The sequence below is a fragment of the Eschrichtius robustus genome, chromosome 9 (assembly GCF_028021215.1).
Source record: "Eschrichtius robustus isolate mEscRob2 chromosome 9, mEscRob2.pri, whole genome shotgun sequence".
Classification (NCBI taxonomy): Eukaryota; Metazoa; Chordata; class Mammalia; order Artiodactyla; family Eschrichtiidae; genus Eschrichtius; species Eschrichtius robustus.
The window spans coordinates 21,270,573-21,291,539 of NC_090832.1; the positions used below are offsets into that span (position 1 = coordinate 21,270,573).

The 20,967-nt window shown below is 37.3% G+C and overlaps 1 protein-coding gene across 2 annotated transcripts in view; it reads left to right on the forward strand.

Moving 5' to 3' along the window:
- Nucleotides 1-2,223: 2,223 nt before the first annotated feature.
- Nucleotides 2,224-20,967, forward strand: part of PLAGL1 (PLAG1 like zinc finger 1) — a 65,681-nt gene continuing 46,937 nt past the window's right edge. For both annotated transcript variants that reach the window (XM_068550773.1, XM_068550772.1), the window contains exons 1-2: nt 2,224-2,577; nt 6,855-6,924. The gene's annotated coding sequence lies outside the window, so the exon portion shown is untranslated. The remainder of the gene's footprint in view (nt 2,578-6,854; nt 6,925-20,967) is intronic.

Here is a 20,967-nt window from a genome sequence, read left to right on the forward strand (position 1 = left end):
CACAGATGTCCTCCAACTGGGAAAGAAGTCAGTGACATCCTTGTGAAACATCAGGGAACCTTTACATACCACTGTTGGATCTTGCCCAAAGCAGGACAGTTTGCCACCTTCTGGGGTACTGTGCTGAACTGGGCAAATGAACTGAAGCTTATAGGCATGGAATATTCTCTTGGCTGGCTTGAAGGTGGACTGGTGAGGACTTAAAGGAACCTCAGAAGTGATGGCTGATTTTCCCCAGCAAGCTCTGTATTCAGCTTCAATCAGAGTTCTACAATCCCCCATCTTCCTAAAACCCTCAGGTCACAGAAAAGGTAGATAGAAACAACACTCAGCTCTAAAACTGAAGCTCTGGATAGGGAAGACAAACACATCTTAGGTGAAGAGGAAAGTGCACTGGGAATTCACTCTCAGTATGTTAGTGCAAAAACAAGGTCTGTTGTTAACGTTTAAGGATAAGCAAGATAAAAGATATGACATAGCTGTTGTGTAAACATGTTATAACATGGGAGATGGGGGTGAGAAGCAAGGAAAATAGCATGCAGAAGACAGATGAAGAACCAAGTCTGGAAGAAAACACAACAAAGGAACAGACATTTATATTCCTTATATGTGTTTGACTCAACAGAAAAAATAGTATGATTTCACAAAGTAGTTCAAGGACAATGTGAGAATGTGATGAAAAAGGAAATTGTATAGCTGAGAAAATCGATTTTCAAAAGAACATAATTTTAATCCAATAAGCTAGAAAAACCAATGGACAGAATTTTTTTAGAGAATCACAGTGAATGCAAATCAAAAGAAGATGGAAACGGAAAATAAAAATCAAGTATAAGAACAACTGGTGACTGTGAAGTAGAAAAGCCAACCAATGAAAGATAAATTTATTCAGATATATAATATGAATGGGATACTATACTAAGAAGAATGGAATCTGTAAGTTGAAAGATCATACTGTATACTCGGGGGAAAAAAACTGATACAGAATAATTGACACTGAGACATAGCCCAGTTAAGGATATACAGGGTACTTTAATGATAAAGAATTCTTCAGGCATCCAAGCAGAAAAATCAAATCACCTCCCAGGGAAAATCACATAGGATTCAGTTCTCTCCACAGAAATCTATGATGTCAAAAATCAGTGAAGCAGTTACCTTCTTTTCTGTTAGGTGTTGAAGGAAGGTGTGAATCCAAAATACTTGCCTCGCTCCGTTTTTTTTTTTTTTTTTTTAATGTGTAGAGATAAAAAGCAGATAAAACATTATAAGCGCTCCTTAAGAAAACAACTTGAAAAAGAGCAGTCCATCAAGCAATGAATAAAAATAATTCAGGAACGGATACGTTATGATGAACACTGAATTCATTTAAGTATAGAATTAAGACTGACCATCTGGGAGAATAAGGTGGTGGAGCACTTGTAAATGTACTAAGCGCTGGTAAGCCAAAAGTAATACAAGCGATGGAAATCCGGAGATAGCGGTGAAGGTGCATAGACGTGTGAGATGTTCTTACGTCATATTTCAGAGCTATGGGACTGTTTGAAACCTGGAGTGAGCTCCATATTACACGAAGGCCTAGAAACATTTAAGTCTTTTTACTTAGTGTTTACAGGCCTCTTTTAGGCACGTGTATCTTGCAGGGAAGAAAGCAACCGCTGGAGATTTGCTTGTTTCTTTTTCTTAAATCCAAAGAACATTTTAAAATTACTTAAAGCATACACAGAATGATTCCACAACTATAAAATAATTTCCGTCTAATCTTTCTGCGCCTTAGTCTCTGCAGCTGTAAGACCGGGAGGAGTAGTTTTTCTCACTGGGGGGTCGTGAGGATTGCGTTTATTTACCTGTGAAGCGCTTAGCACAGTGCCTGGCTCACATTTAGTGGGCACATTTAGGCTGCCATGATTTCCACGCGGCACGAATAGGAGGTAAGTTTGGCCTATTGCAGTGTTCTCCTAGCATCTGTCGTGTTTCTCATTTATGATTTGGCTCTGGGCGGTTCATCCTGGTGGTGACTTAAGTGAACAGTCCCCGATACGCTACGGGGCTTCGGGCTGGTTCGGGTCTACCTGCGCCAGCTCTGCACCTGGGCGACCTTGGCTTAGCCCACACGGATGACTCAATCGGCCAGGCGTCTGGGCGCCTGTCCTCTTCCTCCGCCCAGGCCGCCGACCCCCTGGCTCCCCAGCGGGGCCTCCTCCTGCCACGTGACGCCCCCGCCAGGGGCCCCAGCGCCCTCCTCGCGGACGCGCCGTTCCGGCTCCCGGGCTCCGCCTGTGCGCGGCCTCCTCGGCGCAGCCATCCTCGCGGCTGCCGAGGGCGGCAAAGCCCACGGCATCTGCCATTTGTCATTCAGCCCGTCGGTACCGCCCCGAGCCTTGATTTAGACACGTCTGGGGCGGATTCTGGCCTCACTCTCCTGGCGGACAGACGGACGGACGGACGGGGCGGCTCTCCTCCCAGCCCGGCGGACCGCGGGCCTTGGCGCGCGGGGCGCTTCCCCGGGTCGCCGTCATGGCCGCGGAGGCGGCGCGCCCGAGCTGCCGCGCCTGAGTTCCGGGGGGCTCCGGTCCCCGCAGGGTAGGTGTAGGGGGCTCGCGGCCGCGCTCGGGGGCCGTGGGGCCGCGGCCGGCCTGGGGACGGCGGGGTGGCGGCGTTGCCGCGGAGCGAGGACCGCGCTGGGCTCCGTGCCGCGCTCGGGAGGGTGTGCCGGTGCCGACGCGCCGTGTACGTGACGGGGTCCGGGGCTCCTCGGGACGAAGTGTGAAACTCTGACGAATTGTCACCGGGCAAGCCAAGTCGGCTCGAACAACAAATTCTTTCGCCTGGTCGTTTTTAATGCCACTTTTTGAAGCGCTCGCGTATAGTTGGTATGCGGTAAATAGACCTCGGGTTTTGAAACCTGGCAATCTAACCTTGCTAAAAGGCCAGGAAAAAAGTCTGTGAAAAGTAATAATGTGACTAAACATGAAATGTTTGCGTTTACATTCATTATGGAAAATGTGACTCGTTTTATGCTTTAGTATTAGGGACCCTATCAGGTATGCTCTTAAGACTGTTTTAAAATGTGGGCTCTTAAAATTTTCCTAGGATAACTGATAATGCAACTTTGGTTATTTAGTCTCAGCATCAAACTTTAAGGGCAGTGCTGGGGTTTTTTTTTTTACTTCTTAATAAACATACTCCTGTAATTTTGACTTTTTTTTTTTTTTTCCCAACAAATGTGTTACTTTTATGTTTTAGGAAACCAATAAAAATTAAAAATAGAAACACTCAGCTTAGGTCCTCCTTCTTCCAGGAATCCTTCTCTAACCCCTCCCTCCCCAGGCAGGATCGGAGGCCCCTCCTGTGAGCTTTCTGGGGCCTCACTGAGGTCCTGGTCCCTTATGTCCTCCCCCCCACCCGCCCCCCCTACTGTGTATTAACCCATCAGTCTCGCTCGGAGCCCAGTGGATACTTAGCACATGGTAAGTGATTAATACTGTTTAACGACCAAAGGAAAAGATAAAACGAGCTGATGTTTCACAGTTTTAGCTCTAAAGTTATAGAGTGGTAAATTAGATAAGAACATTTACTTAAAGTTAAGGATCTAGAAAAGTTGACAACATCCGACGTCCGTGCTGCACGTCCTAGCAGTTCCACTCCTGGGTATTTATCCTGTAGCATGATGTTTTTCAAAGCTTGAAGCCCATTTAGTGGGTCGTGAAATCAGTTAAGAGGGTAAGGATCAGAATTTGTAAAACACGAACCAACAGAGAATAGAAAATATCAGAATGTGTCTCAGGTCATAGGGTATTTGCTTCATGAAACTTTTTTCTTTTTTTCCCTCAGTTTTATACACACACAGATGTGTGTCATGATGTAAAACGTCATTCCTCAGTATGAGTCATGGTCAAAAAAGTTTGAAAGCCACTGCCCTAGATAAATTTTCATACATATACAAAAGCAGACGTGTACAAGAGGGTTTACTATAGTGTTATTTGTAAAACCCCAAAGCTGGAAGCGACCTTCATGTCCATCTGAAGGAGGAAGGTAAATTATACTGCAGTCATAAAATGGAACCCACCCAGTACAGTGGTGAATGAAGTAGTTTTGTGTCTTAACACAAATGCGTCTCAATAATGTTGAGCCAAAAAAAAAAAAAAAAAAAAAGCAAGTTGCTGAAGAAGACTATCATCTATGTGAAATTCAGAACCTGGTGAAATAAAGCTGTTGTTAGGGGTGCATACATAGGCATTAAAAATAGTAAAGAAAAATTGTAAAGAAATTAATACCATAAAAGTCAAGTTAGTGATCATCTCCTGGGGATGAAGAGGGGGAATGTGAATGTGAAGGGACACACTGCAAGGTTTTGGGATGCTGAAAATGCTTTTATCTCCTGACCTGGGCAGTGGTGACATGGGTGTTTGCTTTATAACTCTCTGTTAAATGCTACATGTAATGTCTGTATATTAAATTTCCCCCAAAGTATATTAAAATATGGGTGTCACAAAATGAAGAAACCTGAAGCTGTCCAGCTTTTCTTTAAAAAAAGAAAAGTCATGATCAGGAAGAGGTACCTAGGGAATTTAAATAATATCAATAATGTTTTATTTCATAAACTCTGTTGTGGATACATCAGTGTTCATTAAATTATTTTTTTAATCTTTAATAATTTTTTTTAATATCTAGAAGAAAATAAAAATCATTCACAGATAATACTATGAACATTTTACTGTGTTTGCTTTCTGAAAAGCGACTTTTACGTATTTTTTACAAAATTGAAATTGTTTTATATAGAATATAAGCTAAAATCAAATTGTTTATAAAAAAATTAAATACTGAAAAGTATATGAAAACATAACAGACCTTCATTGACCTTCATCAGGGAGTTTAAAATGCTAACATGCTGTTATATTTACTTCAACAATTTCAGTTCCTCAGTCACTCTAGGCCACATTTCAAGTGCTCAGTAGCTGCATGTGACTAGTGGCTCTTATATTTTATTATGCTGTATTATTTTATATTATGCTATATTATATAACAATATTTGCATCATTGCAGAAATTTCTATCGGAAAACATTGTTCAAGATACAAACCCTTTGTTGGTTACGTAAACTGCAGGCAATTTTTTCTTTGTGCTTTTGTGTCTTAAGATGTTCTTTACTATTAAGGAAATATATTTTGAAAACTTTTTCTAAAAGTTTTAAAGTTTGTATTTTTTACATTTAGTTCTTTAATTTACCTGACATGTATATGTGTATATGTATATATAGATGAACATATTTTATTTATGCAATGGGATCAAGATTAATGTGTTTGCTTTTTCCCATGTGGTAACTGTCCCAGTACCAGAGATTTGCAGTGCCACCTCTGTCATATACATATTCCCAGAAATGCTTGGGCTCATTTCTGTATTCTCTCCTCTGGTCATTGATTTGTCTCTTTCTGAAAATACTACCAATTTTTATTTTCTTTTGTTTTATATGTAGTGTATTTTTCAGTTCTAAGAATTAAAAAATTTTTTCATTATAATTTTTTTTATTTTCCTCTGAGATTTTTAGAAGTATTTTCTAGTTCCAAATGTGGAAAGTTTTATGAGTTATCCTTTTGTTATTGGTTTTTTAACTTGCAGTGTAGTCAGCAAATGAGGGTTCTATGCTACCGATTCTTTGAAATTTAAGAATTGCTTTACGGCCTCATGGTTAGCTTTTCAACTGCTCCTTGAATTGAGAAGAATATATATTCACAGACTTTTGGGGCAAGGTAGGTATATGTCTTAGATCAAGCACAAATATTGTGAGGTTCAAATCTTTTTTAACCTTACCAATTTTTTGGTTTCTTTGATGTGTCAATTACTGAGATTGGGGTAATAAAAATATCACAGTAAAATAATGAATTTTCTCAATTTCTTCTTGTAGTTCTGTCAGCTTTGCTTTATAAAAGTTGAAAGTACATACAAGTTTGGAATTGCTCTTTCTTCTCTGTGCATTGGACCTTTTGTCATTCTATAGTGACGCCTCCTCACCCAAAGGCCTGTTAACCTTAAAATCCATTTTGTTTTATAATCTCCTAGTCACACCTTTCCCTTAGTTAGCATTTGCTTAGAATATTTCTTTCAAATAGGTAAAACTTCATAGTTTTTTCTAATCCACTCTGACAATTTGTCCTTTAACTGGATCTATCAGTCCAATTAAGTTTAGTGTAATTACTGATATATTTAGGATGAAAGTTAGCATTATCTTTTAGGGTTGTTTTTATCCTGTCTTACTGGTTTTTTCCTCTGCCACCTTTTTGGATTTTTTCTTATTCCATTTTCCTTCCTCTTGACTAGTATGAAGTTTACAAATTTATTTCTTTTAGTGGTTTCTTTCAAAATTGTAATGTACCAACTTAATGTAAAGTTTATTAATTCTTCTTTTGAATAATTCAAGAAGCATGAGTTGTCTTGACACCAGTTAATCTCCCAGCTTAAATGTTGTTGTCTTCCAGAGTTTAGTTCCATTTTGATTTTTTTTCCTATAAATTTGACATCACTGTTTTTTCTTTTCATGAATTCTTTGTCATTCCTCCTTGCATCTCAGATCTTTCTTTTCTTCTTCCTCAAATATATATTTTACAAGCTTGTTTATTAAGGGGCTGTTGATGGCAAATGTTATCTGAAAATGTCTTTATTTTGCATTCATTCTTGAATGATGATTTTGTTAGACATATAGTTCCAGGTTGGCGTATCTTTCTCAGCCCTTTGGAGGTGACATTCCATTGACTTCTACTTTCAATGTTAGAATTAGTTCAAATAACTGTTATTGGTTGATAATTTGTCTTTTTTTTTTTTTTGCCTGATTTTAAGATCTTCTCTTTCTTTTGTTTTCTACAGTTTTATGACAGAGCGTGTCTAGATGTGGACATTTCATTTATCCTGGATTTATTGTGTTCCTGTCTCTAAGGTTTGTTTTTCATCAGTTCTCGAAAGTTTTATCTTTTATGTCTTTCAGTGTTGCTTGTCCTCCATTTTTCCCATTCTTTCCTTTAAGAACTCTGATTAGACTTCTGTTAGACTTTGTCATTCTGTCATCCATGTCTTTTAATCTCGCTTTTATATATTATACATATTTTTGACCTTGTTGAATTCTAGATAATTTCTTCAGATCTGTATTCTGATCTTTGTCTAATTTTTGTTTTCTTCTTCAAATTGAACTATAATTTAAAAACAATGAAGACATAAGAATAAAGTATATGGCTTGATGAAATTTACATATGTATATGCCTGTGTGATCACCACCCAGATAAAGAAACAGAACATTTTCATCCCTGCAAAAGTTCCCTCCTGTCTCTATCCATAGAGCCATTCCTCTCCCCTAGTCAACTATTCTCACTTCTATCACCATAGATTATTTTCATGGGTTCTTGAACTTCATATAAATGGAATCATATAGTTTATTCTTTCTATATTGCTTTCCTTTTGTTCATCCACATTGCATGTATAAGTTGCAAGGGATGACAAACTGTGGGCCAATTCCAGCCCATAACATATTTTCATATATGAAATTTTATTGAATATAGCCATGTCCATTCAGCAGGGTTGGGTAGTTATAACAGAGACCATATGGCCCATAAAGCCTAAACTATATATTATATGACCCTTTACAGAAAAAGTTTAGTGATGTCTCTTCTATAGTATTGCATTATAAGGATATACCACAATTTATTTATCCTTTTTCTTGTTGATAAGCATGGGAGTTGTTTTCAGGTTTTGGCCATTATAAATAAAATTGCTGTATATGTTCTTGAAACTGCCATTGGTGAATGTATATACTCATATCTCTTGGATATATACCAAGGAGCTGAACTGATGGTTTTTGGGTAAGTTGATTGCATTTCCATGAATATTAATAATGTTGAACATCCTTTTATATCTTTTTTGGCCATTCAGATTTCTCTTATGAAGTGTCTGTGTAAATCTTTTGGCCACTTTTTAAAATTCGGCTATCTTTTTGTTAGTGATTTTTAGTTCCTTATGTATTTTGAATAGGAAACCTTTATCAGATACATGTTTGCAAGTATTTTCTACCTGTCTGAATTTGCCTACTTAGTCTGTTAATAGTGCCTTTGGATGAACAGATTTGTTTTTATGAAGTCCAGTCTATCAGTGTTTTATTTTTTTGGCGGGGGTGGGTGGAGGGTTAGTGCTTTTTTGTACCCTGCCCACAGAATTCTCTTCCACCTTCATTGTTGCCCTCCATCAAGGTCCTGAAGACATTTGCTTACTGTTTTCCATCGGAAGCCTTATCATTTTAGTCCTCACAGTTGGGTTTTTGATTTATCTACAGTTGATTTTGTGAGGTGGGGGTCAGTATTTATTTTCCAGGTGGTCATCTAGCTACTCTACACATTTATTGAGAAGACTTTACTTTTTCCATTGAATTGCAGTGGGACCTTTGTTAAAAATGAATGATCGTATATTTGGGTCTGTTCTGGACTCTAATCTGTTCCACTTAAACTATTTATCAATTCTTTCATCAGTACTGCACTTTCTTAATTATCATAGTTTATACTAAGTCTTGACATATAGTACTGTAAACCCTCCAGTTTTGGTCTTCTTAAGGATTGTGTTAGCTATTTAAGTGCTATGCATTTCCATGCACATTTTAGAATGAGCTTGTCAACATCTATTTAAAGAAAAAGTCTACCAGACTTTTGATTGCGATTGCATTGACTCTGTAGAACAATTTTAGGAGAATGGACATCTTAATAGAATCTTCCAATTTATGAACATGGTAAATCTCTTAATTGAATAAGTTCTTCAGTTATTCTTAGCACTGTTTTATGTTTTTCACTGTGGAGGACTTACACACTATTAAATTTATTTCTAGCCACTTGATTTTTTTGATACTATTGTAAATCGTATCTTTTTTTCAATTTTATTTTCCAACCATCTTGCTAGTATATAGAAATGCAATTGATTTTTGTATATTGAGCTTGTATTTAGTGACCATGCTAAATTCACTTTTCAGTTCTGGTAGTTTGTAGATCTTTCTAAAGGTACAATCATGTCATCTGTTAAAAAAAAAAAAAAAAAAAAGAATAAATTTGTCTTTCTTATCTCTATTCATTTTTTTTTTCTTGCCTTATTGCACTGGCTGGAAACACTGGAACAGTATTTAACAGAAGTGTTAAAATGGACAGCCTTACTTTTTCCTGATCCTAAGGGAGAATATTTCACTTTTAAGGATGATGTTTACTGTGCATTTTTTGTAGATGCTCTTTACCAGATTGAGAAATTTTTCTTCCATTTCTGGTTTACTGAAATTTGTTTTCACAAGTGTGTATCAAAATTTAAAAAAAACTTTTAATTATGAAATAATTTTAGATTTACAAAAGAGTTACAAAGGTAGTATAGAGTGTTCCTATATATGCTTCACCTAGCTTCCTCTAATGTTAACATTTTACATAACCATGATGCATTTACCAAAATTAAGAAATTAACACTGGAGCAATACTATTAACTATAGACTTTATTCATATTTCCCCAGTTTTCCCACCAATGTTCTTTTTCTGTTCCAGGACATAATCCATATACCACATTACATTTCGTTGTCACGTAATCTACTCTAATCCATGACAGTTTTTAAGTCTTTTCTTGTTTTTCGATACCTTGCCACTTTTGAAGAGTAATGGCCATGTATTTTGTACAGTGTCCCTCAATTTGGGTTTGTCTGATGTTTTCTCACAATTAGACTCAGGTTATGGACTTTGAAGGAAGAATACCACAGAGATGTTGTGTCATTGCATCATATCTGGGGGCACATGATATCCATATCAACACATTAACCTTGATTACACAGTTTAGGTAGTGTCTGCCAGACTTATCCATTGTAACCGTTCTGTTTTTTTGTTTTTCACACACTGTTTATTAGAAGCAAGTACACATTCAAGGGAAGGAGAGGGAAAAATATCAAGTGATTTGTGAGTATATATTAAAACTACCGTAATAGTTAATAAATATTTTGAGGGATTTATTTTGAGGTTGTGCAAATGTCCTGTTTCTCCTTAAAGTTTTGCTCACTAATTTTAGCATTCAACTGACCTTGCCTGTAGCAGTTATTATTGTGGTATTCTAGTGGTGATTTCCATTTCTTTTATTCTTTCTATGTTTATTAACTGGAATTCTGACTCGGGAACCAGACTGCCTGAGTTCAGTTCCTAGTTCTGCCCCTTCCTTGCTACAGTGTAATATTGGACAATTACTTAACTTCCCTATATTTCAAATTTCTCATCTATAAAATGCAGATAACAAGTATCTACCATAGAAGGTTGCTGAGAGGATTAAAAGAACTAATATGTAGAAAGGACTAAGAATTGTGCTTAGTGCCTAGGAAGTACTCATTTTTTTCTTTATTTCTTAATGTGGTAAGTTATTTTAATTTTAATTATTTTAATAATCATACAGGTTATCTTATTATGAAATCATCTTGTACTCTTGGATAAAGCTTACATATATGACCTGGATTTAATTTACTCTTTAATTTTTTTCATGTAATATTCATGAGTCATACAGCAGGTGTTCTTTTGCCACAACAAAGGACACAATGAATGATAGATTCCTAAAAATATATATATAAATTACACAAGAGCTTAGCAACTGAGGTGGCAACATTCCTAACTTTCTAGAGCGATTTCTATCTGACTCTTTTGGTAAAGCTAGAGATAGAGATAGCTTTTGCAAATGAATCTTTTTAAATATTAAATTGAGCACATTCAAAACTTGGCATATATTGTGAAAAATGGCCACTCAGCAGGAAGGAAAAATGATTTTTAACTTTTCTACATGTTTTACCTTGAACATTGTATTATCGTAGAGGTTTCAATATTTGGAATATTTAAAAAGATTCATTTGCCAACAGTATGTATTGAGCACTTTCAGTGTGCTAGACAATGTGTTTTTCTAGTTTGGGATACGTTTTTTGCTCTTGGGGGAGCTTATGGGACAGTCAAAATCATTTTAAAAGTTGAAGTTAGGCCTACTTGAATCATTCAGGGAAACTCAATTTCTGTTACTTTTTAAGAAGTTGATAAAATTGAATTCTAATATCTTTGTTTTTTCCACTCCTCTCAGCATCTTGGATTAGGTCCTTATCATTCTATGCTATTTCCACCCATATTGAGGTTTTCCTTCCCTTCCTATCATGTGTAATGACCACTGGGGTCATTTCCCTGGAAAGAATCCTTCAGTGACATCCCAAGATTTGAGAAAATAGGTCCTTGACTTCTTAACCTGACAGTGGTCATTTTTCTATCTAGTCCCAAGTGGCTTTACTAGCCTTATAGTCTTACTCCTCAGAATTAGTCCAGTGGCACAAGTGGTCTTAACTACTCATTAGAACCTGAAGTCAGTGCACTGTTTTTGAGGCTATGCTTTTTCTTGCCAGGAAATGCTCTTGGCAGGCTATGCTTTTTCATGCCATTTCCTCTGTCTTAAGTGAATTTCCCAAAAATCTTCTAGGCTCTGTTCAGAGAATACTCACTCCACAATCCTACTAGCTAGATAGGAACCCTGTAATTTGTAATCTATAGCCCTTGTTAAATTCTTTCCTTCATCACCAATCTTTATATCTAAATGTCACTTCCAGTTGATCAGGTTCTTAGAGATGGGGTTCCAGTGCTTGCCATGATACTTTGCATACAAAGAGCTATTGCTAAATAGCTACCACTCTTAAATACCTACTATAATCGAGCTACAATTTTGCAGAGTGTTATTGTCTCTCTTTTAAATTGTGAAGAAACTCAGTATCAAAGAGATTAAGAAACTTGCCCAACACCAGTGTAGTTAGTAAGTGACAAAACTGGTCTGTCTGATTCAAAAGCTCTTGCGATTTCTTGTATGTCATCCCACCTTGGTACTAAAAATAAATAGTTAAATAAAATTATTAAACAGACGTATTTTTGGTAAAACACATTGAAATTGCTTCACTTACATTACCAATATGCTACTTGGAGTCGTCGTTTCATTGACTAAGTTAATTGCTGTGGACTAACTGATGTACTCCTATTTTCTTTGGATTTTCCTTCCAAGTTTTCATTGATACTAATGAATAAGGTTTGATCATCTAATTTTAGCTTATTTTGGGGGTAAGTGAAATAGAAACTTAAGCACAATTTGTTTTATTTTGAAGAAGAATATTTTGCATTTGCCTAATAACTTTCACTAGGTAAAAATAGTCTGCTTGTCTTTTGTGAAGTACTTTTTCTATTGAGATGTAAAATACATGGGTGTGGGGAGAGCATATAAAGTGTGCCAATCTTAAATAAACAGCTTGATGATTTTTCTAAAAACATATTGCCTGTATAATTACTGCATGAAGATAGACAATATTACATCCATCCAGAAAAAGCAAATTCTCTCATGCACCCCCTAGCCATTCTCTCATGCACCCCCTAGCCTCCCCAGAAGTAACTCTTTTGATTTCCATCACTCTAGATTAGTTTTGTCTATTCTTGAACTTTAAGGGTAACCAAGTAGTATGTACTTCTTCGTGTCTGACTTCTTTCATTCAGCATAATTTTTTTGAAATTTATCCATGTTGATGCATGTATAGTTTATTCTTTCTTTCTCATATATATTTTTTCTGATTAACATTCCATCCTATCAATATACCACAATTTGTTTATTCATTCTGTTAATAGATGTGTGGGTGTGTTCTGATTTTGGCTATTATAAATAAAGCTGCTATGAATAGTCATACACAGATGTTTTGGTGGACATTTGTAGTATTTCACTTGGGAACATATGTAAGACTAGAATTAAGTCACAGAACAGCCGTATATTTAGTTTTAGTGAGTTCTGCCGAACAGTTTACCAACAGTGAATGAATAAATGGACACTCCTGGTAGCAGTGAGAGTTACAACTGTAGTTCCACATTTTCACCAGCACTTGATATTATTATTTTTCATATTAAGCCCTCTGGTGGATGTGAGATGCTGTCTCATGGTTTTCATTTGCATTTCCTTCATTATTAATAATGTTGAGCACCTTTTCACATGTATCTTGGCTAATTTGATAAGGTAAAAATAGATATATTTTTTGGAGCAGTACTTGTTTAAGTCTTTCACACATTTTTATTGGGTTGTTTGTCATCTTATTGATTTGTAGGAATTCTTTGTATTCTGGAAAATGTCCTTTGTTGGATGTGTATATTGCAAATAGCTTCTCAGTCTGACTTTTCTGTCTTCTCTTTTAGTGATGTTTCTTCAGGAACAGTTCTTAATCAAATCCAGTTTATCAATTTTTTAAATAGTTACTGTGTTTTGTATCCTGCTTTAGAAATCTTTGTCTATTCCACAGTCATGAAGGTATTCATTTTCCATTCACATTTAGGTCTGTGATCCACTCTATGATCTATCTCACATTTTTGTTATGATGTGAGATAAGGGTCAAGGTTCACTTTTTTTCAGTATAGCTGCCCTTTTAAAATTCAGAGATTATATTACAAAGGAATAAGGGAAGAATGGATATGGGGAGAATTGGCTGTCGTTGCCATAGCTTCTATTTGTATGCACTTTGTAAGTGCTTGATATTTGATTAACTCTCAGCTACCTCTAATGGCAGCCTCATAATCATACATATAGGCCTGTGATAGAAGACTTTCCCAGATCTACTTAACAGGAAGAGTACCAAGTAGTGACGGGGTTAGCTGCTTCTTAGTGAGACAAATGTTCGGATCTTGTTAAAGTTCCTCTCAAATTACCAGTGTTTCTTCTTTATATGGCACTGTTGCCATCATAGCAGTTGGGAGGTAATGAAATTCTAAATCAAGAAAATCTAAAGAAAGATGTGGCTCCCCAGGTCTTACAATAGGGTGGACTATGGTGGGAGGGAGACCAGATGAAACATCTTTTGGTCTTGGTTAGCTCCTAAACATCTCTCATCCTTTATATTTTGGAAAAGAGACTGGAGGTCTAGATTCCAGGTAATTTTACTGTTGGTTACCACTACTGCAGTTAGTAGATGCAGATTTTTCATTTCATAGGAAATATTTAGTATTGCTAGACCTTGAAACGAAAGGTCTCTGTTTGATAATTAAGGCTTGGACCCACCCAGTGTTAAGTGTCCTTCCTTTTTTCATTCCTGGGGGAAAATACTCTGAAATATCCTAGAAGGGTAGATGTATTAGTTTGCTTGGGCTGCCATAACAAAATACCACAGGTTGGGTGGCTTAAACAACAGAAATGTACTCACAGTTCTGGAGTCTGGAAGTCCAAGATCAAGGTGCTAGCAAATTTGGTTTCTGATGAGGCTCTCTTCCTGACTTGCAGGTGGCTGCCTTCTTGCTGTATCTTCACATGGCCTATCCTCTATGCACTGGGTGTGTGCATGGAGAGAGAGTGGTCTCTGGTGTCTCTTTGTCTTCTACTAAGGTCACCAGTGCTATTGGATTAAGGCTTCATCCTCAACCTCATTTAACCTTAATTATCTTTCTAAAGGCTCTATCTTCAAATACAGTCACATTGGGGGCTTCAACATATGAATATTGGGGGGCACAATTCAGTCCATAACAATGGGTTTTCTAGAAATGCATGCAGCAGTAAAATATTGGGACTGAATATAAGCTGCTTTAGTGTTCATGCTGCTTTCACTCTCTGCCATATATTTCATAAGAATAACCAGAGTTTTCATAATGCAATTAGTTTAGTTTAGCTCCTGCTGGAGATTTTGAGAGCTTGTGTGAAGTAGAGCTGTTGTGTTAAATCTATCTGTACTTCTGTGAAGCATGAAGTCAGTGTCATATGTTTTAGGGATAATACCATGTCACATCAAAGAGATGTTTAAAACTGCAATCTAGAAAATTGTTTTTAAACATCTGGGGAAAGATGTTCATATTCTGAGAGGATGTGATGTAGAACATCATTCACTGTGACGTTTAAAAAATCTACAGTATATAGGAAAATTGTTGATTTTTCTGATACCTTTCTGGGATTATTAAGATAATACAGATCCATCTTTGGACGTTGTAGATTATAAATTTCGCCAGTACACTTTAGGAATTTTTGTTTTTTTTTGTAGTGACTTACCTGTTTCAGTTAATCCCAGTTTTTTTCCCCACAATGTCGGAGGAGTAGATGATGGAAAGCATTCTAGTTTTAAAGCATAAACATGTTACTCAGATTTTTAAAAATTAGAGTAGGTGGTATCTCTGTGTGTGTGTAAAAGAAGGAACGTTTGATTTCCTCTATTAGGTTGGCAATTCAAAATATAATCACCTAAATTCCCTGCCCCCTCTTATGCTTGCTTCAGTTAAAATAAGAAAGAGGAAGAAGAAACTTGTTGGTCCATGAGGTTCCAAGATTTTGAAGAAGATTGATCAAAGGTTGTATATGTTGAAGTCCATGTTTATTCCATGAATCTTATGTTGGAAGCTCTCAGCTGTTTAGAAGCCAGCATCCCTATTTCCTGTAATTGTTTTGACAGGTAGAGAAAGTGACGTAGTCTTTTCCATATCTTGCCTGGGAAGATATGGAATTACCTGAATTACATATGTGTTGTTTTTAAATTGGAAATGTCAGACTTCACTGGCCAAATAGGATCCAAGACTACATAAAATCTTTGTGGAAGATTTAGGAACAGCTAACATAGAGCTAATTCTAGTAAAGGCAGCGTCTGACCTCCCTTTTTGTTGCATGGACTGATGTATAATGGTTCCTCCTGAACTGTCACTTTCAGATCCCCGTTTTTAAGTGGGAAATGAAGTGAAGTAAATAGAAAAGTTTTCCAAATGAAAAGGAGATCATAAATCTGTTAAAAGCAGGTGACTGTGGTAAAAACACAGGCAGTATATAGTAGCAATAGTGAGGCATCCTAGAACTAGTAAAAAATCAACATAATAGAAGGAATTTGATATGAGCAGAAATCTACTTTAAAAGGCACAATCTCTTTTTAGATCAGGAGGAAGAACAGGATTTGATAGCTATAGCTTATAAATGCTCTTTACATAATTAAAGAAAGCATGTATCTACTGGATACGTTTTTTTCCACAAGAGATTTGGTGGCATTTTTAACATGACCAAGTGAGAAAGATTTGATGACAGAAAAGACTGTTGGGGCCCTCAACATCTATATTGAGATGTAGAGTATGGTAAAGTTGGTTCCTTTGATTGGCAGCATTTGATACCACTGTCCATTAAAATCATTTAACTAACTTACCTTGTTTGGATTACACTAAGGAGCCTTGTGTATCACTCAGGAGAGGCTAGGTTATGCTATAGCACAAATGACTCCAAAAGCTCAATGGTTTAACACAATGAAAAGTATTAGTTTATTGTTTGCCCATGCCACATATCCAAAGTAGATTGGAAAAGGGAAACCTGGAAGACACACTGGGGTCACTGGTCCATAGCAATTTTGAAATCCCTCATGACAGGTATCATGACATGTAGGGGAACAAATATTTCTTAATTAGGGCCTGATTCTACCTTCTTGTTCATTGTTTTAAGAGGCCTGGATTCCTGTAGCTCTCTTTCTTGACCCAAAGAAAGTTATTTTGGGACTGGCTTGCTTCTTTTGGAAATCTTGACCCTTAATCTCATCTTCTTCCTCAGTCATTTTATCCATATAAATGACTTAGTGGATACATTATCTATCATTGCCCTGAGGCAATTTAATTAAAAAAAAAAAAGATTTTCCTAGGCTTATGACCTTCGAAGTCTTTAAACTGTTAGTATGGGAGTTGAGAAGTAGTTAGTTCTTTTAATACTGCAAATCTGAAATGTTTGATCCTCCATTCCTCCACTTCTTGAAAACTGGATAGTCCTTTTTTGAGCTCATCTCTTTCTTGAATACCTTGCCAAATGCAGCCAATAACCAGTGCACTCTTCCAGTGTTTTGTTTTGTTACCTCTTCGAGGGCTGCAGTTTCATTAGGTAGGTGATCTGCCTCCCAAGGCACCAGAAGCAAATGCTTTACCAAATATACCACTGTATAAGATACGCCACTATCTTTCCAGCTCTTAAGATAATTTTTCTCACTGCTTCCTGACCACAAAACCATGGCCATGTGTTTTAGGTTTTTGCTAGAGAGGCATCCTACTTCTGGTACCAATTTCTATATAGTCAGGATGGGCTAAAGTTACCTGTGCTAATGAGCCATCCCCAAACCTCAGTGGCTTCACAGAAGAACAGTTTATTTTCTTGTTCACACTAAACATCCATTGTGGATCTGTGGGAGACTCTACTCCATCCACACTGTCAGACTTAGGCCTGTGATGCATCACCGTCTTGAGCTGTATGCTTTCTGAAATACTTGGTCTTCTCGATTTACATGGTAGGGAAAGATAATATTAAATGGTCTTGTGCCAGTAATTAACTGTTTGTTGGCAGCCCAGAGCTAGTCACATGGCCCTGCCTAACAAAAAGTGAGTAGAGAAGTCCAAGCAGGAGTATAAACAAAAGGACTGGTACTGTGACTCTAAACAGTTAAAAGTTTTAAGACAGTAAACTAACTATAAAAATATATTCTATCATTCCTTGACAGATTGATCTCAAATGACCTGGAAAACCAGGTTTGAATGTGGAATTCTTAGTCTTGAGATTTCTGCACCTTTAGAACATGGCAGTGTAGGGAGAGCTGGCCCATCTTCTCTTTTCTTCACATTCTTGGCCCAGTACTACACTATGAAGGGCACACATTTGGTTATGTCCACACCCCTACAAACAGCCACCCCTTGGCCACCTCTTGAGCCTAGTGTGGCACATAGAGTGGCATGATCTGTCCTAAAAAGTAACAGGTTTAGGTGAAAGGACTGTGCAGTCCCTGGTGGCAGGCTTGAAGCTCTTTGAACAAGAATTCCATGGTTCCAGGATCCTGGAGCATAGTCTAGGAGGGGAGTCTGGGCCTGGGTGAGTATGTCCCCTTAGACACTTGGACTTTTCACTGTAGAGGGAAGGGTTTGCTGTGAACCACTCTTGCCTGTGTTTAAGGACAGTGCTGAGCAAGTGTATTATCTGTGTTGCCTAGGAAATGAGAATAAGATATGAATGAGCACGTAAAGCTATACCATTCTCGTGCTTACTAATTTAGCTTCCTAGATAGAGCTAGAAAGGGAAAATGCCCTGATCACCAAAGTTGGGTTGAATGTCTTGATAATTACTATTTTTATTATAAAGTCCTCATTATAATATATAAATCAGTTTCTTATGTGTTTGCTCGTAGCAAATTTATATCAGTCCTAGGTTTTCTGACCTTATGGAGGTATTCGGACTATGTCACATCTCTCTGAGTGATGCCCTTACCCTGTTACCATGTAATAGGAACAACTAAGAAACTGTGAGATCTAACCATCATGAAGGGCAGTCAGCCTGGGGAGCAGGATCTGGGTGATCAGATCAAATGTTAGCTCTACTACTTCATAACCGTCCAATATTAGGAAGGTTTCTTTTCTTTCTGAGCCAAAATTTTCTTATTTGTATAAAGGGTATAAACCCACCTATTCTCAGGTTGTTGTGATCAATATAACATACACCAAGTGGCCTACACAGAAAATATTCATAGGTCAAGCAAAGGCTTTTTCTCAATTAAAATAATGAAAAGTAATGAGGTATTTTAAGGAGTAAATCTTGAGATTTAGTACAGGGAGGGTGACATAAGGAAGGAAAGAGGTGGGGGTCCCTGGAAGATAAAGTCCTTAGTTTAATATCCTGAAAAGAGTGCTTTGGGGCAGCCCTAGGCTTTTGCTTATCTCCAAGGGAAGGTATGTATCTTTACTATCTCAACCTAATAATTTCTCTTGAGCTTCAGTGTCCTGATTTGTTAAATGAGGATAATAGGAATTGCTTTGATGACCTTGATAAGGATCCTTTGATGGAGTGGTGGAGATAAGAGCCAAGGGAATGGGTTGGAAAGTGAATAGGAGGTGAGGAAATGGGGATTATCTGTTTTCAATTCTTTTCTGTGAAGTTAATCTGAGAAAGTTAGTCTGGAAACATAGTGGGAACTGGAGGGCAATGCGAGGTCATTGAAGGTTTTGTTTATTAAAGGTTGGGAAATACCAGAGCATGATTGTGTGTTGGGGAGAAGTACCTCTAGTAGAAAGGGAGAGGATGATAATGGAGAGAAAACTTTGGATGGCGAGGTGGGGTTGACCTTTGGTGCTAGGAAGAGAAATTTGTAGGTTTAGCATTGGGAAGATGAGATGCTCCATCCAGTAACACGCTGTGTCTCTCTCTCTCTCTCTTTCTCTCTCTCTTTCTCTCTCTCTTTCTCTCTCTCTCTCTCTCTCAGTGAAGCATTAAGTAGGGATGTTAGCAGAGAGATGTATGTACAAGTGTGGGGAGTGGGAGGTCATTTGGAAGATAGTAGAGAAAGTGGGAAATTAATAAGAGTGGGGGAGTGTTCTGGAGTTGTGCAGGCTCCGGAACCCAACTGAGTCTGAGTTGACAGGGTTAGAGTGAAGTCCCTCTCCCCAGCTGTGAGACCCCATCTCTGAACCCTTTGTCGCCATTTCTCTTGCAGTAGCCTTTCCATTCTTTTGTTTTTGAGCATTTTTGATATTACCTGAGGCACTCTCCAGTTACACTGAGCTGCCTACTGGGGCTGTCCAAGTTAAGGTCAAGGTACCCGTTATTATTTGGTTAGCTCTCTGATTACAAAATTGTATAGGTTTTGAGTAGTCTACCCAACTTTTCCCCCAGCTCATGCTATTATTGGTGTGAGATTTTGTAGAGAGTGAGGTTGTTCAGAAATGACTAAATTGTCCTTATCTCTATATAAGGTCATTACAATGGACTGAATGTTTATGTCCACACAAAATTTATATGTTGAAATACTAATGCCAAATGTGATGATATTTGAAGGTGGGGCTTCAGGAGGTAATTAGATCACGAGGGTGGAGCCTTCATGAATGAGATTAGTGCCTTTATGAGAAGAGGCCAGAGAACTAGCCAGCTGTTTTTCCTGACACGTGAGGTACAATGAGAAGTCAGCAGTCTGCAACGTTGAAGAGGGTTCTTACCTGAACCCAAGCATACTGGCATTCTTCTCAAACTCACTTGGAACATTCATCGAGATAGACCACATTCTGGGCCATAAAACACATCTTAACAAAGTTAAAAGGATAGAAATCATATGATATCTGCTCTCAGACCACAATGGAATTAGAGTCAATAATAGAAAGACAACTGGAAAGTTCTCAAAATACATGGAGATTAAACAACATACTTACAAATAATACATAGGTCAAAAAAAATCTCAGGAGAAATTTAAAAATATTTTGAACTAAATGAAAATGAAAACACAACTTATCAAAATGTGTTGGACACAGAGAAAGCAGTGCTTAGAAGGAAATGTATAGCATTGAATGCATATGCTAGGAAGGAAGAATCAATCTATGTTTCCATCTTAGGAAACTAGATAAAGAAAAGCAAACTAAATCTAAGGTATGGAGAAGAAAAGAAGTAATAAGAATTAGAGCAGAAATCAATGAAATTGAGAATAGGAAATCAATAGAGAAAAGCAAGGACACAAAAATTGGTTTTATTGAAGAGATCAATAAAATTGATAAGCCTCTAATGAGGCTAACTGAGAAGAGAAGAGGGAGGATACAAATTACTCATATCAGAAATGAAGGGACATCACTTCGGATCCCTTGGACATTAAAAGGATAATAAAGGAATACAATGAACTACTCAGTGCCCACAAATTTGATAACATGGATGAAATGGACCAACTCTTTAAAAGACAATCTGCTAAAACACAGAAGAAGAAATAGACAATTGAAGAGGATTTCTCAATTCAAGAATTCAGGTAAATAATTACCTTCCAAAATAGAAAGCACCAGGCCCAGATGGTTTTACTGGTGAATTCTGCCACACATTTAAGGAAGAAATTATGCCGGTTCTCTATAATCACTTTCAAAGGATAGAAGCAGAGGGAATACTTTTTAACTCATTCAATGAGGCTAGCCTTACCTCAGTAGCAAAACCAATAAGCAATTACAGCAGC